This window comes from Lissotriton helveticus, unplaced genomic scaffold, assembly GCF_964261635.1.
Source record: "Lissotriton helveticus unplaced genomic scaffold, aLisHel1.1 SCAFFOLD_404, whole genome shotgun sequence".
Taxonomy (NCBI): domain Eukaryota; kingdom Metazoa; phylum Chordata; class Amphibia; order Caudata; family Salamandridae; genus Lissotriton; species Lissotriton helveticus.
The window spans coordinates 332,513-352,460 of NW_027612035.1; the positions used below are offsets into that span (position 1 = coordinate 332,513).

General features: G+C 48.7%; 1 pseudogene; it reads right to left on the reverse strand.

The window, feature by feature from the left end:
- Window positions 1-584: 584 nt before the first annotated feature.
- LOC144807610 (uncharacterized) overlaps window positions 585-19,948 on the reverse strand; it is a 41,550-nt pseudogene continuing 22,186 nt past the window's right edge.

Below are 19,948 nucleotides of genomic sequence, written 5' to 3' on the forward strand. Positions count from 1 at the left end.
TACACTGTGTTATAAGGCTTGAGGCACAAGCTGATCCATCAACCGATAACAGTCTGTAAAAGATGCAGCAAACGTTACTTAAAAACAAGGTATATGCTCTTTTATATCTAAAAATAGGTTATTTCTTGAACACCGTTGCTTCGGTTTAGTTCATTACATATACTGCACTGGCGTTTGTTAATAGTAATACATACATTTTACCAATAAAGCTTCCATCTCCAGAGCCCTGACAACATGTCCACTCTGGGTGTGTTGGGTTTACAGGGTTTAATTCGACAAGTTAGCTGAAAGTACCGTTGTTAGTCCCTGTATTGTTCAGCATTGCTTTTACAAGTAGTGTGATCAGATGCGATTGAATGTTTTTCTTTGTATCTCTTGTTCACCAAATAAAAATCAAGAATGTTTCTTTTCTTTTAGTCCACAATGTGCTCGTCTCCCATTGTGTATCCTGATACATCATGTTGCTTTGCTATGTGTTCAGAAGTGAACAATCTCTGAACACAAACACTTTTATAATTCTGCAAATACTGTTATCTGCTTTTCTTCTTTACTGCTAGTCCAGTCTTCTATATTTCAATGTCCCACATAATTTGAATGTAATCTTTTTCCGTAATTCATTCCTCTCATAATACTTGCACTGTTCAGCTCTGGTCTATGTCCTCCGATGGGTCAATATTATTTTTGATGTTCTTAAAATCTTTTCGGAGTCTCTGCATCTCTAGGATTATTTCCATTGAGTTAAGTGAAGCAGTGTATTCACAGAGGGTTGTGTGGGATCGAACATTGATAAAAGCCCTTCACACTTTCAGTGCCCTTCTATGTTTTCCCCCATGTGTGTTTGCTGATGATTTTGTAGCACTGATAATCGACTAAAACTCTTCCCACATTCATAGAACTTGAATTATTTTTCCCCTGTGTGAGTTCGTTGATGATACCTTAATGCTGAAGAGAAGTGAAAACTACTGTCACATTCACTACAATTATAGGGTTTTTCCCCAGTGTGCATTCGCTGATGTGTTTGGAGGTTTGATAAGTGACTAAAGCACTTTGCACATTCACTGCACTTGAATGGCTATTCCCCTCTGTGTGTTCGCTGATGAATCCTTAATGTTGAGTAACAACTAAAAATGCTTCCACATTCATTGCAAATATATAGTTTTTCCCCTGTGTGAGTTCGATGATGTGTTTCTAGATTTTCTAATTTACTAAAGCTCTTCCCACATTCACAGCATTTAAATGGCTTTTCTCCTGTGTGTGTTCGCTGATGATTTTGTAGGTGTGATGACTTACTGAAGCACTTTGCACATTCACTGCACTTGAATGGTTTTTCCCCTGTGTGTGTTCGCTGATGACTTTGTAGCACTGATAATTGACTAAAGCTCTTTAGACATTCATTGCACTTGAATGGTTTTTCTCCTGTGTGAGTTCGCTGATGATACCTTAATGCTGAAGAGAAGCGAAAACTACTGTCACATTCACTACAATGATAGGGTTTTTCCCCAGTGTGTGTTCGCTGATGACTGTTTAGGATTGATAACTGACTAAAGCACTTTGCACATTCACTGCACTTGAATGGTTTTTCCCCCGTGTGTGTTCGTTGATGACTTTGAAGGTGTGATAATCGACTAAAGCTCTTCCCACATTCACAGCATTTAAATGGCTTTTCTCCTGTGTGTGTTCGCTGATGATTTTGTAGGTGTGATGACTTACTGAAGCACTTTGCACATTCACTGCACTTGAATGGTTTTTCCCCTGTGTGTGTTCGCTGATGACTGTTTAGGTCTGATAACTGACTAAAGCACTTTGCACATTCACTGCACTTGAATGGTTTTTACCCCGTGTGTGTTCGTTGATGACTTTGAAGGTGTGATAATCGACTAAAGCTCTTCACACATTCACTGCACTTGAATGGTTTTTCCCCTATGTGGGTTCGCTGATGTCTTTGAAGGCTTGATAACTCACTAAAGCACTTTGCACATTCACTGCACTTGAATGGTTTTTCCCCTGTGTGTGTTCGCTGATGTCTTTGAAGGCTTGATAACTCACTAAAGCACTTTGCACATTCACTGCACTTGAATGGTTTTTCCCCTCGGTGTGTCTGATTATGTCTTTGAAGGTGTGATAACTGACTAAAGCTCTTTGCACATTCACTGCACTTGAATGGTTTTTCCCCTGTGTGTATTCGCTGATGTGTTTGGAGAGTTAATGAGTGACTAAAGCTTTTTACACACTCACTGCACTTGAATGGCTTTTCCCCTGTGTGTGTTCTCTGATGACTTTGAAGGTTTGATAAATGACTAAAGCTCTTCACACATTCACTGCACTTGAATGGTTTTTCCCCTGTGTGTGTTCGATGGTGTCTTTGTAGGTCTGATAAGTGACTAAAGCTTTTCACACATTCACTGCACTTCAATGGCTTTTCCCTTGCGTGGGTTTGCTGATGTCTTCGAAGGCTTGATAACTGACTAAAGCTCTTCCCACATTCAATGCAATGGTATGGCTTTTCCCCTGTGTGTGTTTGATTATGTCTTTGAAGGCTTGATAACCGACTAAAGCTCTTTACACATTCACTGCACTTGAATGGCTTTTCCCCTGTGTGTGTTCGATGGTGTCTTTGTAGTTCTGATAACCTACTAAAGCTCTTGACACATTCACTGCACTTGAATGACTTTTCTCCTGTGTGTGTTCGCTGGTGTCTTTGTAGTTCTGATAACCTACTAAAACTCTTGACACATTCACTGCACTTGAATGTTTTTTCCCCTGTGTGTATTCGCTGATGTTTTTGGAGTTTTGATAAGTGACTAAAGCTCTTGACACATTCACTGCACTTGAATGGTTTTTGTCTTGTGTACTTGTGCTGATGAAGCTTGAGTGGTGATGACAAACTAAAGCTCTCGCTGCAGGTGTATGATTCTTCTTTCTTGGTTAGTGTCTGTGGGTCAGTTATATATTTGTCTACATCCCATGACTGTATTTCCTGATGGGCCAACATGGCTGATTAAGCACACACACTTTATATGCGTGCAGTATTTTACACATTTGATTTCTGTTTTAACAATAAATGCAATAGCCACCAAATATTTGCCACACTCCTAATACGTAGAAGGTATATTTGTAGGTAATTGTGCCTTTAGATTGGATTATGGCTATGCATGCTTGAGGGTAAAGATGTGTCTTCCTTCTGACCGGTGCACATTAAGACAGTCTATTGTATTGTAGATAGAAGAACTCGTTTTTCCTTTAGCCGTCAGTTAGAAGAACTCGTTTTTCCTTTAGCCGTCAGTTGTCCGGCTCCGCTCTGTTGTGCTCTTCTCTGGTTACTGTTGTTTGTCCAGAAAGAGTTTACAATTCACCTAGAGCACGGAATGATGGCTTGTCATCATATTAGAAAACAGAGCACTGCGGTAATCTCACCATACAGATCCCATGATCAAAGTTGGTATTGGACACTTGTTTATACAGGAGGTGGTTTGTTATTGTTGTTGCCTTAATTTTCTTAAGGTCATTTCTTTATCTTGTGGCGTGGAGGTGTACAGTTCGGCCTCTTATAATCACTGAACTGCCCTTGATGCTTCATCCAGGATCTGTCAGTTTGTGTGCAGGTTCCTCTGTCGCCGACTATGCTGAATACTGTAGCTCATTATTTCTGCTATTATTGAAGATTTACAGCATTCGCTTCATTATTGATGGTCATTTCATACAGTCGAGGCTTGTTTTCCTGTGGATGTAAAGATATTGAAAATTACTAAATTGAAACATATTGGAACTATAATTCACAATGTAAACTGGTTGTAAAAGACATTTCGGGGGAGATTTACCAAATCTCCACGCAATGCAGCGTAGCCCCCCCCGCGAGGCTGCGATGCTCGACAGGGAGGGAGCAGGAAAGCACCATATTTTCCTAGATATGGCTATCTCCTTCCCTTTCCCTTGAGCTAGCACTGATTACAGCGGCCCTGCGCCATGCACACACCTTAACACAAGAGCGCTATGGTGTATGTGTGTGCATAGGTTTTTGTACAGGACGGACACCCTTCCTGTACAAAATACTAGACACGAGGGTATACTTTTCGCACTTTGTATGCGTGTTGCAGAGTGCAGCATGCATGCAAAGTCAGAAAAGGAAGGAGAAATCAAAGCATTTCTCCTTCCTTTGCGCCTAGTTTAAAAGGGTGCAGTTTTTTCACGCTAAACTCAATCTACTGTATTTGGTAAATTGGTTTTAGCGTGAGAAACCTTGGGTGGTTGCACGGGAACGCCCATGCATCCACCTTGACAGGCCCCTAAGGTGTGAAGTAATGCGAAGCAGTGATATGTACTGCTTCACATTACTTTTACATTATTTCCAGCGCTAAACAAGTGTAGAGCTGGAAAGTAAATTAGGAAAAAAAGATTTTGCGCTGTTTTGTGCCACTTTTGTGACGAAAATACAGTGCAAAATATTAGTAAATCTCCCCCTTCTTCTTTACCGCCTTAAAAACTTAGCAAGGAATTGTTCATCATACACAGATATTTAACTAAAAGTTCTGTTGATCAGGTGACATCTTATTTATGTCTGAAAAGGAGGTGATTTACCAGCGTTTACAGGCTAACTTAGCAAAGTAAGGGCGCCCCGGAGCACCCAAGCTCGAGGTATAGCTTAAGATAGACGCATATGGTCAGGATTTCATTTAAACAACAATAGAGTTTAGAAAAAGAGATGGATCAGGCTGGGCTGCAAAATTTCCAGTAACTTTTTCACGAGGTATACAACAAAAGTAACTCCAGTCACACAGTTCTTCTCATTCTTTTCCTATTCACTTAAGATCATCTCAAATACCAACTCCTGTCTTTACCCGCTGTTCATAAGTCCCCTTTGACACTTTCAACAGCTCCCTTGGTTCAGGCATTTCTGGTTTCTTCTTCTAACTTGGAAGATTGGAACATTATTGTGGTTTGAGGGGGGTTTCCTATCGCTCTAACATCTGTCCATCTCCCTGAAACTAGTGCAACTTACAGCGCTCGGTTCTGGCCCTGAAAGACAACTTTAAAAAGCAATTCTTTAGTTCTTCCTAAAGTAGATAAAGTTCTGTAAGTTGCAGCTCCTTCCGGGGCTTTTGTGTCAAACAGAACAAGGGTTTCACTGTAAGGCCCATCCTTTACATTATAAGCCCAGATAAGGCAAACAAACGTTGATTCATATAATTTAATATTCAACGATATCAGTCATTTAGTACTTATATAGAATCCATCACAACCAATAATTTACCTGACTTATCCCTGCAGTAGATGTGTGCATATTACTCTTTTTTCCACCTTTTCCACCATTACATGGCATTTGGCATGATGTTGTCCGTTTGGGGCCCAGGATGCCACTTTGTGGCCGGATGGGCATTTGGTAGAGCGGGAGGAGGTGTCAGTTATCCACGGGTGATGCAGCATTTCTACCTTTCAATATTTCTCATATTCAAGTTCACCTAGTTTCCTGTCCTGCGGCCCCCCCTACTGCCCTCTGGCTGCGCACTCACTCCGTGGGGTTCATCAGAAGTCAGATAACGGCCTGATAGTCACAAGGCCATGGATCTCACTTCTTCTACAACACTTATTGCAGACATAAGGCCTAGTTTAGAGTTTGTCCAACAGATTATTGCCACAAAACTAGGGGTGGGTGAAGAATTCATCTCTGTCGGCGTAGCTCGCAAATTTTTGCCCAGTGTGCGGAGTTCCAAAGAACTCCACAAAGTAATGCAGAACTGAGTTTTTTGTTCTCAAGCGGTTCACCAACGGTAAGGCGGTGAGCACTTGTGAGAAAATATAACACGCTAGACCTACTCCTGGAGGGATTTCTCATTGCAGGAGGTCACGGCAGGTCGCGACCACTCATGTGTAGAAATCTGCCATTCTCGTTGATGAAGCTGCCACTCGATTATAATGTCAATTCGAGCGGCAGAAAGCAGCAGCGACTTCTGGCGCAACGCGTAGTGCTGTTCGTGCTGATTTTACAGTGCGGGACAAACTCCTGACATTAAAGATCAGTGAGAGTAGCGCAACTTAACAAACTCTGCCACTTGTGGAAGTTCGTGGAGTACGGCAGAGTTTTCCTGGCACTTTGTGGAGTTCCGCGGAGTAAAACTCTACGAACTACACCAAGGCATAATCAAAACGTGACAGTTATCCTGTCTGTCTTATTATAATTGCCACAGGATGTAATGCATTTTTAGTGGGGCGGGCAGGATACCCGTCACATTTGGGATGGAATAAACCATTTGCTGAAATCTAAATCAGGCCTTTGGTGTACATTGTGTCCAGTGTGGCTACCTGGGCTTGAAGGATCTTGTGGTTTGTGGGTCTCTCACTGCTTTGAGGTCACCGCCAGGCAGGACTTCTGTCAGATGTGCCTTGTGCAGATCTTCCTTCCAGGCAGGACTTTTGTCAGCTGCGCCTTGTGCGGATCTTCCTTTCAGGCAGGACTTCTGTCAGCTGCGTCTTGTGCAGATCTTCCTTTCTAGGCAGGACTTCTGTCAGCTGCGCCTTGTGCAGATCTTCCTTCCAAGCAGAACTTCTGTCAGCTGCGCCTTGTGCAGATCTTCCTTTCTAGGCTGGACTTCTGTCAGCTGTGACTTGTGCAGATCTTCCTTCCAAGCAGAACTTCTGTCAGCTGTGACTTGTGCCGATCTTCCTTCCAAGCAGAACTTCTGTCAGCTGCGCCTCGTGCAGATCTTCATTCCAGGCAGGACTTCTGTCAGCTGTGCCTTGTGCAGATCTTCCTTCCAGACAAAACTTCTGTCAGCTGCGCCTTGTGCAGATCTTCCTTTCTAGGCTGGACTTCTGTCAGCGGTGCCTTGTGCAGATCATCCTTTCTAGGCTGGACTTCTGTCAGCTGTGTCTTATGCAGATCTTCCTTCCAGTCTGGACCTCTGTCAGCTGTGCCTTGTGCAGATTTTCCTTCCAAGCAGGACCTCTGTCAGCTGCGCCTTGTGAAGATCTTCCTTTCAGGCTGCGGCTTTTGTCAGATGCTCCTTGTGCAGATCTTCCTTTCAGGCTACAGCTTCTGTCAGATGCGTCTTGTGCATACCTTCCTTTAAGGCTGCGGCTTCTGTCCGCTGTGCATTGTGCAGATTTTCCTTCCAGACAAGGGCTTCTTTCCTCAATGATCAGTTCAAAGGTCGGGAGAGGTAGAACTGATCTAGGTTATCTTCTTTATTGCAGTTCCACTGGTCAAGTCACAGACCTCGTGCTCTGAGAGTCTGGATTTTCTTCGACACAGTCTGCCATCGCACACTAAAAGCACGGCTCCACGACACCGGAATCCAAGAGAAGGCCCTGGACTGGACCACCTCCTTCCTCTCCGGGAGAACACAGAGGTTCCGCCTCCCTCCCTTCTGCTCCAAAGCCACCGAAATCATCTGCGGCGTACCTCAAGGGTCATCCCTCAGCCCAACGTTGTTCAACGTATACATGGCACGACTCGCCCATGTCACCCGACGGCACGACCTAAACATCATCTCCTACGCTGACGACACCCAGCTGATCCTCTCACTCACCAAGGACCCCCGCACTGCCAAAACCAACCTCCACGAAGGAATAAAGGCTGTAGCCGACTGGATGAGGAACAGCGGTCTGAAACTGAACTCGGACAAGACGGAGGTCCTCAACCTCGGTTCCACCCCCTCAGCCTGGGACGACTCCTGGTGGCCGATGGCATTAGGAGCAGCCCCTACACCCACCGCCTACGCACGTAACCTGGGGGTCATCCTCAACTCCACACTCTCCATGACGAAACAGGTCAATGCCGTCTCCTCCTCCGGCTTCAACACCATCCGCATGCTTCGCAGGATCTTCAAGTGGATCCCCACCACAACCAGAAGGACGGTCACCCAGGCCCTCGTTAGCAGTAGACTGGACGACGGTAACGCACTCTATGCAGGAGCCACGTCCAAACTCCTGAAATGGCTCCAACGTATCCAGAATGCCTCCGCACGCCTGATCCTCGACATACTGCACCGCAGCCACATCAAACCCCACCTGAGAGACCTGCACTGGCTCCCCATCAACAAGAGCATAACCTTCAAGCTCCTTACCCACGCACACAAGGAACTCCACGACACTGGACCAGCGTACCTCAACAGCTGATTACGCCTCTACACCCCATCTCGCCAGCTCCGCTCTGCAGACCGCGCCCTCGCCACTGTCCCCCGCAACAGTAGAGTGACCGCTGGTGGCAGATCATTCTCCAACCTCACCGCCAAGACATGGAACACCCTCCCCATCCACCTACGGCAGACCGAAGACCTTCTACCCTTCAGGAGACTCCTCAAGACCAGGCAGCGTTCCCCCCTAGCGCCTTGAAGACCCTCACGGGTATGTAGTGAGCTTTACAAATGCTATGATTGATTGATTGATTGATTTTCTGAGCTCCTCAGACCATTAAGATAGTGCTACCGCATCAAGCACATACTACGAGACTGCAAAAGTCAACACTACAAGTGCTGCTCCATGGTTTAATTAACCCACTGTATCTGAACATCCCCTGGCAAATGCCAACTAGAGAATAAACATCCTACCTGCACCAGCAGAGTGCAGACAGCTTTTCAAGCACCTCGAGGTAGATGGACTTTGTCTGTCGTAACTGAAGATGTTAAACCTTGTTAACATCAATCCCCTTTGGACAAGGTCCTCCATTTTACTATCAGAATGTAACTCATCCTGCGCAGACACAAACCCTCAAGTCCGTATTGCATAAAGCTGGTTGTTCTCACCCAAAAGAGGGCCCTCCACAAATTGCTGACATTTTCTTACACCCCTTGGACAGCCGTGGCAACACACAGACCAACTACACCCCCTCAGGGATCACCCGTCCATCTGCCAGGATGAAGACTCAGATCTTTCAACCTTCTCTGTTACCGTCTTTGGAACGGCCTGTCTCTGAGATTCGTGGAAGCTCCACACTCAGTGAGCTCAGAGTTGCCTTGTAAAACCATCTCATGAGAGTGGAAGAAAAATAAGTGACACGCACTGCACATAAGTGTAAATAAATCTACTATTATCGTTCCATGTACCATTGTCCTACTGCTGATGTTTTGACATGGATGTTTTGCCACCTATCACAGCAGCTTCTTCGTTTAAAATCTTACTCAACAGTTTGTTTTGCATCATACCTACTTACCGATGTACTGTTTCTGACCCTACAGCATCTCTGGCAGACATGCTGGGCTGACTGTTGCTACATAAATAGGAAAAAGATTGCTCCTGCAGAAAGAGTGCAGTGTCCTTGCAGTCAGATGCACTTGATTGGAATAAAAGGTACCATGTTTGTTAGAAAAGCTGCAACTATTAGAATAATAACATACTAAAAGCAGCACATACAATGCGATAACACACACTGGGTACTAGAAAAACATGAAGCAAGCAATGCAATAACACAGGCCAGGCGTTGGGACAATCTGACGCAAACAATGCAATAACCCAGACAAGGCACTTGGATTGAAGCAAACAATGCAATAACATAGGCCAGGCACCGTAAGAATCTGACGCAAAAAATGCAATAACACAGGCCAGGCACTAGAAGAATCTAAAGCAAAAAATGCAGTAACACAGGCCGGGCACTAGACACTAACAATGCAATAACACGGACCAGGCACGAAGAGAATCTGATGCAAACAATGCAATAACAGCAGGGGGATGGCGCCATATTTATTTCTCCTGCCCTAAGTTTGAATTTTTTTGGGACCAGATATTTGCATATTTTAGTGGCACGATTAGGAAAATGTATGAACCTTCAGCAGAAGCTGCTATATTTGGTATAGGTATTAAGGAGGTGATACTTTCTGCACTTCAGGGACGCTTTCTTGCTATCGCTATGTTAGTTGCCCGTACATTGCTCTTACAAAACTGGAGATCAATGCCAATACCTTTGTTTGAGAAATGGTTGAGTAAAATGAAACGTACAAAATGTTTTGAAGAAGCTTATGCCAAGCGGGTGGGGGCAATTAAGACATGTTCGAGGGTCTGGGATCATTTTGCTGAGTGTTAATTTATGTCTATTTAGTATGTACTTAATCAGGATGGAAGTTGCCTACAGTGCAAATTCTTTTTTTTCTCTTATGATGTGTAAATAATGGATGTTTCCTTCTGGCTCTGCCCAATAAAAAAATAAATACAAAAAAAACACAGGCCGGACGCTAGGTGAATCTGATGAAAATGATGCACTAACACAGGCCAGGCACGAGGAGAATCTGATGCAAACAATGTAATATCACAGGCGAGGCACTAGGATTTATGCAAACAAGGCAACAACACAAGCCAGGCACTAGGAGAATGTGACAAACGATGCAATAACGCAGGCCGGGCGCTAGGAGAATCTGATGAAAACGATGTAATAACACAGGCCAGGCACTAGGAGAATCTGATGCAAACAATGTAATATCACAGGCCAGGCACTAGGATTGATGCAAACAAGGCAACAACACAAGCCAGGCACTAGGAGAATGTGACATAAACGATGCAATAACACAGGCCAGGCACTAGGAGAATCTGATGCAAACGATGTAATAACACAGGCCAGGCACTAGGAGAATCTGATGCAAATAATGCAATACCACAGGCCGGGCACTAGGAGAGTCTAATATAAACAATGCAATACCACGGGCCAAGCACTAAGAGAATCTGATGTACACAATGCAATAATAGAGGCAAGGACCCCTGGACTCGCCCCCACTGCCCACGCTGCCTGTGCATTTACACCCGTGACCCCTGTACTCACCCCCACTGTCCACACTGCCTGTGCATTTACACCAGTGACCCCTGGACTCGCCCACATTGCCTGTCCATTTATACCCAGGACTCGCCCACGCTGCTGGTGCATTTACAACCGTGACCCCTGTACTCACCCCCACTGTCCACGCTGCCTATGCATTTACACCCGTGACCCCTGGACTCGCCCCCATGCTGCCTGTGCATTTACACCTGTGACCCCTGGACCCAACCCCACTGCCCACGCTGCCTGTGCATTTACACCTGTGACCCCTGGACTCGCCCCCACGCTGTCTGTGCATTTACACCCATGACCTCTTGACTCGCCCCCACTGCCTGTGCATTTACACCCATGATCCCTGGACTCGCCCCACCTGCCCACGCTGCCTGTGCATTTACACCCGTGACCTCTGGACTCTCCCCCACGCTGCCTTTGCATTTACACCCTTGACCCCTGGACTCGCCCCCACTGCCCACGCTGCCTGTGCATTTAAACCCATGACCCCTGGACTCGTCCCCACTGCCCACGCTGCCTGTGCATTTACACCCGGGACCTCTGAACTCTCACCCATTGCTGCCTGTGCATTTACACCTGTGACCTCTGGACTCTCCCCCAAGCTGCCTGTGCATTTACACCCGTGACCCCTGGACTCGCCCCCACTGACCACGCTGCCTGTGCATTTACACCCATGACCCCTGGACTCACCCCCACTGCCCGTGCATTTACACCCGTGACCCCTGGACTCGCCCCCACTGACCACGCTGCCTGTGCATTTACACATGTGACCTCAGGACTCTCCCCCACTGCCCACGCTGCCTGTGCATTAACACCTGTGACCGCTGGACTCGCCCCCACTGCCCGCGCTGCCTGTGCATTTATACCTGTGACCCCTGGACTCGCCCCTACTGCCCACGCTGCCTGTGCATTTACACCCAGGACCTCTGAACTCTCACCCATTGCTGCCTGTGCATTTACACCTGTGACCTCTGGACTCTCCCCCACTGCCCACGCTGCCTGTGCATTTACACCTGTGACACCTGGACTCGCCTACACTGACCACGCTGCCTCTGCATTTACACCTGTGACCTCTGGAATCGCCCCCACTGCCCACGCTGCCTGTGAATTTACACCCATGACCCCTGGACTCTCCCCCACTGCCCACGCTACCTGTGCATTTACACCGTGACCTCTGAACTCTCCCCCACGCTGCCTGTGCATTTACACCTGTGACCTCTGGACTCTCCCCCAAGCTGCCTGTGCATTTACACCCGTGACCCCTGGACTCGCCCCCACCTGACCACACTGCCTGTGCATATACACCTGTGACCTCCGGACTCGCCCCCACTGCCCACGCTGCCCGTGCATTTACACCTGTGACCCCTGGACTCACCACCACGCTGCCTGTGCATTTACACCTGTGACCTCAGGACTCGCCCCCACTGCCCACCTTGCCTGTGCATTTAAACCCGTGACCCCTGGACTCACCCCCACTGCCCGTGCATTTACACCCATGACCTATGGACTCGCCCCCACTGCCCACGCTGCCAGTGCATTTACACCGTGACCTCTGGACTCTTCCCCACGCTGCCTGTGCATTTACACCTGTGACCCCTGGACTTGACCCCACTGCCTATGCATTTACACCACGTGACCCCTGGACTCGCCCCCACTGCCAACGCTGCCTGTGCATTTACACCTGTGACCTCAGGACTCGCCCCCACTGACCACGCTGCCTGTGCATTTACACCTGTGACCTCTGGATTTGCCCCCACGCTGCCTGTGCATTTACATTCGTGACCCCTGTACTCACCCCCACTGCCCGTGCATTTACACCCATGACCTCTGGACTCGCCCCCACTGCCCACGCTGCCTGTGCATTTACACCCATGACCCCTGGACTCGCCCCCAAAATGCCTGTGAATTTACAACCATGATCCCTGGACTCGCCCCCACGCTGCCTGTGCATTTACACCTGTGACCTCTGGACTCTCCCCCAAGCTGCCTGTGCATTTACACCCGTGACCCCTGGACTCGCCCCCACCTGACCACACTGCCTGTGCATATACACCTGTGACCTCAGGACTGGCCCCCACTGCCCACGCTGCCCATGCATTTACACCTGTGACCCCTGGACTCACCACCACGCTGCCTATGCATTTACACCCGTGACCCCTGGACTCGCCCCCACTGCCCACGCTGCCTGTGCATTTACACCTGTGACCTCAGGACTCGCCCCCACTGCCCACCTTGCCTGTGCATTTAAACCCGTGACCCCTGGACTCACCCCCACTGCCCGTGCATTTACACCCATGACCTCTGGACTCGCCCCCACTGCCCACGCTGCCAGTGCATTTACACCGTGACCTCTGGACTCTTCCCCACGCTGCCTGTGCATTTACACCTGTGACCCCTGGACTCGACCCCACTGCCTATGCATTTACACCCCGTGACCCCTGGACTCGCCCCCACTGCCAACGTTGCCTGTGCATTTACACCTGTGACCTCAGGAATCGCCCCCACTGACCACGCAACCTGTGCATTTACACCTGTGACCTCTGGATTTGCCCCCACGCTGCCTCTGCATTTACACTCGTGACCCCTGTACTCACCCCCACTGCCCGTGCATTTACACCCATGACCTCTGGACTCACCCCCACTGCCCACGCTGCCTGTGCATTTACACCCATGACCCCTGGATCGCCCCCAAAATGCCTGTGAATTTACACCCATGATCCCTGGACTCGCCCCCACTGCCCACGCTGCCTGTGCATTTACACCCATGACCTCTTGACTCACCCCCACTGCCTGTGCATTTACACCCATGATCCCTGGACTCGCCCCTCCTGCCCACGCTGCCTGTGCATTTACACCCTTGACCTCTGGACTCTCCCCCACGCTGCCTGTGCATTTACACCCTTGACCCCTGGACTCGCCCCCACTGCCCACGCTGCCTGTGCATTTACACCCATGACCCCTGGACTCGCCCCCACTGCCCACGCTGCCTGTGCATTTACACCTGTGAACCCTGGACTCGCCCCCACGCTGCCTGTGCATTTACATCTGTGACCCCTGGACTCGCCCACACTGCCCACAACGCCCTTGCATTTACACCCGTGACCCCTGGACTCGCCACCACTGCCCACGCTGCCTGTGCATTTATACCTGTGACCCCTGGACTCGCCCCCACTTCCCACGCCGGCTGTGCATTTACACCCATGACCCCTGGACTCGCCCCCACTGCCCACGCTGCCTGTGCATTTACACCCGGGACCTCTGAACTCTCACCCATTGCTGCCTATGCATTTACACCTGTGACCTCTGGGCTCTCCCCCAAGCTGCCTGTGCATTTACACTTGTGACCTCTGGACTCTCCCCCAAGCTGCCTGTGCATTTACACCGTGACCCCTGGACTCGCCCCCACTGACCACGCTGCCTGTGCATTTACACCTGTGACCTCAGGACTCGCCCCCACTGCCCACCTTGCCTGTGCATTTACATCTGTTACCCCTGGACTCGCCACCACGCTGCCTGTGCATTTACACCCGTGACCCCTGGACTCGCCCCCACTGCCCACGCTGCCTGTGCATTTACACCTGTGACCTCTGGATTTGCCCCCACGCTGCCTGTGCATTTACACTCGTGACCCCTGGACTCACCCCCACTGCCGGTGCATTTACACCCATGACCTCTGGTCTCGCCCCCACTGCCCACGCTGGCTGTGCATTTACACCATGACCTCTGGACTCTCCCCCACGCTGCCTGTGCATTTACACCTGTGAACCCTGGACTCGACCCCACTGCCCATGCTGCATGTGCATTTACACCCATCACCCCTGGACTCGCCCCCACTGCCCACGCTGCCTGTGCATTTACACCCATGAGCTCTGGACACGCCCCCACTGCCCACGCTGCCTGTGCATTTACACCCATGACCCCTGGACTCGCCCCCACTGCCCACGCTGCCTGTGCATTTACACCCGGGACCTCTGAACTCTCACCCATTGCTGCCTATGCATGTACACCTGTGACCTCTGGACTCTCCCCCAAGCTGCCTGTGCATTTACACCTGTGACTTCTGGACTCTCCCCCAAGCTGCCTGTGCATTTACACCTGTGACCCCTGGACTCGCCCCTACTGCCCACGCTGCCTGTGTGTTAGAAGGGGCAATCTCAGAGGGCCAGGTTGTGCTCACCCGGACACCCCAAGACCCACCTCTCCCACAGAACTTGCCGAGTCTTGATTGTGAGGTCCTCACCGAGGAGGACTTCGGGTCTAGGATCGTACACACTGAGCTCACACCACACTACGAACAGACACCACACCGGTGGGTTTTAGTAACAAGATCTTTATATAAGCAAATAATGAAGGAAGCACTCTTATATACACAGTGGTCAAGGGACCGCAAAGTCTTAGAGGATTCGGGAAGGGGGAAGCGGGGCAGTCTTTTAGTCTCTGGGTCCATACGAGGCGTACCCTACGCACAGCTCTCAATCCTCGAGCCGGGGGGCACGGGAGGATGGTCGTTCTGACTGCCTCACCTCCGTCGAGTTGGCTCGGTCGTGATGGTGGTCTCGATGGTCCAGCCGGACCAGAGTACTCCTCGAGCCGCAACGGGGTCAGCTGGGCTCGAATGGTCTTAGAGGTCGAGCCGCGACAGCGTCAGCAGGGCTCCGATGGTGCAGGTTCAGCTCGAGCCGCGACGACGTCAGCAGGGCTCCGATGGTTACAAGTTCAGCTCGAGCCGCGACAGCGTCAGCAGGGCTCAGAGGTTCAGGATGAGTCTTCTTAGGGTTAGCCGCGATCAGATCAGCAGGACTTCAGGTCCAAGATACAACTGCCCGCTAGTTGTCGGGCGGGCCCAATTATAGTCCTTTTGCTCTTTGATCTCCGGACCCTCGCAGGCAGAGGTCTCCTGCCCTGGGGGCTGGTCGTTGGCGAGGTCCGGCGGTTGGCTCTTTGATCCCTTTGAAAGATGGGTCCGGGGATTCCCAGACGCCCAGCGGGTCTGGAGCCAGCCCTCGGGGAGGCCAGAGGGGTGATCGAAACTGGCCCACAGGGGAGGGCCAAAGGTGTGACAGAAACCAGCCCCTCAGGGGTTCCGTAAAAATTATTACGATGTTCTGGGCATTGCCGAATATGGACGAGTTTGGTATCTACGAACCGTAAATGGCGAGTTTGGCAAGTGTGTGTGTGTTCGCTACGCTACCTGCCAGGGTTCGTCTAATATTACGTGTTCTTCATCCGAACCCTTGGGTTCCATTTTAGATACGGCATCCATTTTGTTTCTTGCCCTCACGCAGTCAGCGAGCAGGTAACTGTTCGCCCCTTGACCCTCTAGTTCCCAAGCCTTGCGGAAGACGCATATTCCTTTCATGCGTCTTTATGGCCGGAGGAATGACACAGCAAAGGCAAATGGCTCAGCTTGAGGGTAATCTGGTCGTGCCGGCTTATTGTGACAGCCTTGCAGGCGATGGGATCCAACTCTTTGATCCTACGATCATGCTTCCGATATTACCCCCACACTCTTTTCTCTACACGTGTCTGACTTCCTTGCAGCTGCTCTTGTCTCTTCTTCTTTGTCATTTACAACTCTAATGGGTGTGCCTAATGGTGGGAAGATGTACTTTTACAGTTGGGAACCGGCATGGCTATTTGTAATGATGTTCTGGGATTCTGAACACATGAAAGCGACCTCTTTGAAGTTTATTGTGGGAACTGGATTGTAATCTTTTGTCCACATGTTATGCAATGGCAACATTCTGTATAAAAGAGAGCGACCTACAAACCCAATTTGAAGCAGACTCGCAGAACTACTCCATGTACTTCTTATGACTCTTGTTTCCCTGCAGTAATAAAAGCTGATCTTTGACGCCGAAGGAAGTGTCCCGTGTCTCTGTAGTTTGTGCGCCGAAACAGGTATCCCATGAAGGTTATAGGTGTTGTTCCCTGGCACCGCTGGTACTGTTAAAAGTCCAGTCCTTCAGTTGGCGCCCAACGTGGGGCGACTTCAGCGGTACCGGTCCAAAGCCTGATGATCGTGAGGAACTTCGTGTGAAATCTCCGAGGGAAGGTGCACCCCGCTTCATCGATCCTGTTGTCGAAATAAGTGGCCCGAAGTTTTTCCCTGCGAAGATTCCCGCCTCCTGACGGCTGCGACGGACCGATGCCCTGACTGTCGACCTGTCTTCGACGCCCGGCGCAGACCTTACGTACAAGCGAGACGATAGACGGGCCTTCCTGGTGACGCCATTGAAGTTCTGAGTTAAGTATTTGTGGGTCGCTCCCAGTCCTTAGTGGTTGTTCTAGCTTCTCGAAAGCTTTGTTGTAGCCTTTAAGGCTTTGTTGTAATAGCTCACTGAGCTTTGTTATAGCCTCCTCAGGCTTTGTTGTTAGCTCTTCGAGCTTTGTGGTAGCCTTAAGGCTTTGTTGTATTGCATGGTTCCATAGCATTTGTGGTTCTTAGTATTGGTCCTTAGTATTATTTGACAGTTGCAATTGCCAAAAACCAAGGGTTTTGACTTACACGAGGTTTAATTGCTTCGGTAATCCTTGAAGTTTGATACTAGGTTAGTGTGCACGATGCCTAGCCATAGTGGTTTGTTTCGTATTTTCCAATGTTGCGCAATGGATTCCCGGTTGGAGGACTCGTGTCCGATACCTCCAGTTGGAACTCCGATACATGATCTTTATAGTCGACATGGGGTGGGTCCTATAATATATAATGATTACTGGGTCCGCTATACAAAGAAAGACGGTGACCTTAGATGGCCACCACATGGAACTTTTGAACTTTCGATTTTAGATAATCTTGAGGCTAAATTATTTTTAAAGAAAGCTAGGCCAGCTATGTTTGATTCCTTTCGGATATGGCGTAAAGAGGCCAAGCAGAAAGAAATCAAACAACTTAAAAAGGATCAAAAGCAAGGGTTCGTTCCGATAATGCAAACTATACGAGAATGTAAACAGGACAAAGAAGAAAAGGAAATGGAAATCTCTACTAGATTGCATCACATGAAAATAGATAAATGTTATCCGGTTTTACCGAATAATCTAGAAAGGAAAGAAGAAGATTTGAAGGAGGATTCTTTGTTGTCATATTTGATGAAATCACCACCTCCTTATGTACAGGGTGCTACTGCTCCTGTAGCTGCTCCTGTAGCTCCTCCTGTTGTACCCCTTGTTGCTCCAGCGGCTGCGGGTCAGCCCGTTATTAACCCTACGTTTGTTCCACCACCTGTCCTTGTTCCTACTGCTCCTGTACCTGTACCTTCGCAGACTGTTGTTTCTGCTACTCCGACTATCTTGTCAGTTCCTACTATGCCTTCCTTCACCTCCAGTGTTGTTGCCCCTGTTTTTCTTTCTCCTTCTGTTCGTAAGCGTGTTCCTAACTCTGTTGCTACCCTTTATTCACCTCTTTCTGGTCCATTATTTTCGTCTAATTTATCTGAAACTCCTCAGAGACGGAGTCAGATCCCTAGTGGTAGGGAGAAAGAGACGTTAGTAACCATGGCACATAAGTGGATAAAACATCCTGCTAACTACACTCCTCGAGTGGTCTTCGACACGTTTTCTCAGTTTAATGAGCCTACGCAGAGATTCGTGTTTGAAGAGATGTGTAACTTTTTGAGGGAAGAATGGTATAATGATGATGTAGATAATGTACCGTCCGACATAATTGAACTTCAGAGTCACTTTTCGAACGGTATGATTATAGGAGACGATGTACGACGTGCCGTGGAACGCTTATTGGCGTTCAGACCCACAGCACATTCTCGGGTGTCATCAGATGATACCACTGAGAATTGGAAAGCGGTTCCTGGTCAGTATCCTATGAGAGAGGTTCCGCCACTGTGGGTGCCTGGTGATCCGCAAGCTAACCCTGCGGTTCTACCGCATTTTCGAAGAGTGTGGATACATCTTCCTTGGAAACGATCGGAAGTTTTGCAAGTGAAGCAATCCTTGCCCGATCCGCGTAAAAATCCGGCTGGTTATTATAAGGAGTTATCACAACTGGTAGAAGCTTCTATTATGAACCTTGCCGACATCGACATGTTGTTTGGCAATGTTGTACCGCAACCAGTTTGGGCTAAAATTCGTCAAGCCAATCACGCAGTTTAATTAGGGGGTGATTGGGCTGCACTGCTAGCAGCTGATGCACTACAAGTTGGTGGGGCTAAACCTGACCAGTTGATCTTGGATTTGCCTCAGAAAATAATTACGCTCATGAAAACTCTCATGCCAGCGATGAAGGTGAACTGGGATAAGTTATCAGCTTGTAAGCAAAAGAAAGACGAGAGTGTCTCGGATTTCTTTACAAGGTTTGAGGAAGCGTTTGTTGACCACAGCGGCCAGGACATGGGCGCTGAGGGAGGCCAGCGGTTATTTGTTGACAAGTTCGTATCAAATCTGTTGCCTGAACTAAGCAACAAATTGAAGAATTCGGAGAGTGCGTGGGCAGTTTCAACTCCTGCGCAAATACTAGCAACGGCCCAGTATTATGAGAATAGAGAAAAGGAAGAAAGTGATCGTGTAGAAAAGAAAACGAAAGAACTCAAAACGAAGGTTTTGTTGCAGCAAGCATACCCTCCACGATCAAACCAAAATGATTCACAACAGCAGTATCGACCACGAGCACAGCCTGATAGGATGCAGCCGCGTTCTGATAACTTTGATTATAGATCTTCACTTGGGTATAATCAATGCGCATATTGTAGGAAAGAGGGACACCTAAAATATGATTGTCTTGCCTTACGGGACCGTCTGAATGGTGTGTCGACACGTGGATACCGTGGTGGTGGCCCCCAACAGGCACCACGTGGTAGAGGTCGTGGTTCATCCCAAAATCAGATTGATCGCCATCAAACTCAATCAGATGCAAATAATTGTTTTGACCAGCGAAATATGGGGTCAGTTCGATCTGCACAATATAATGTTGACGATTATTACGTAGAGCATGAGACTGTTGTAAATGACCATTACTAGGACAGCCAACGACAAAGAGAGGGAGTAGTGTCAGTTCCGGTCGATCAGAGTGGGCCTTACGTTGCAGTGGCTACATCGGGTGTAGTTGAGCCTTTTCTGTTAGACACTGGTGCGACGAAAAGTTCCATCATGCATACGAAACTCCCTGGCGCACCTTTGTCTGGCTTAACGAACGTTTCCGTTGGATTCTCTGGCGCCCCTGTTAGTAACCCAGTCTCTAATCCTTTGCCTCTT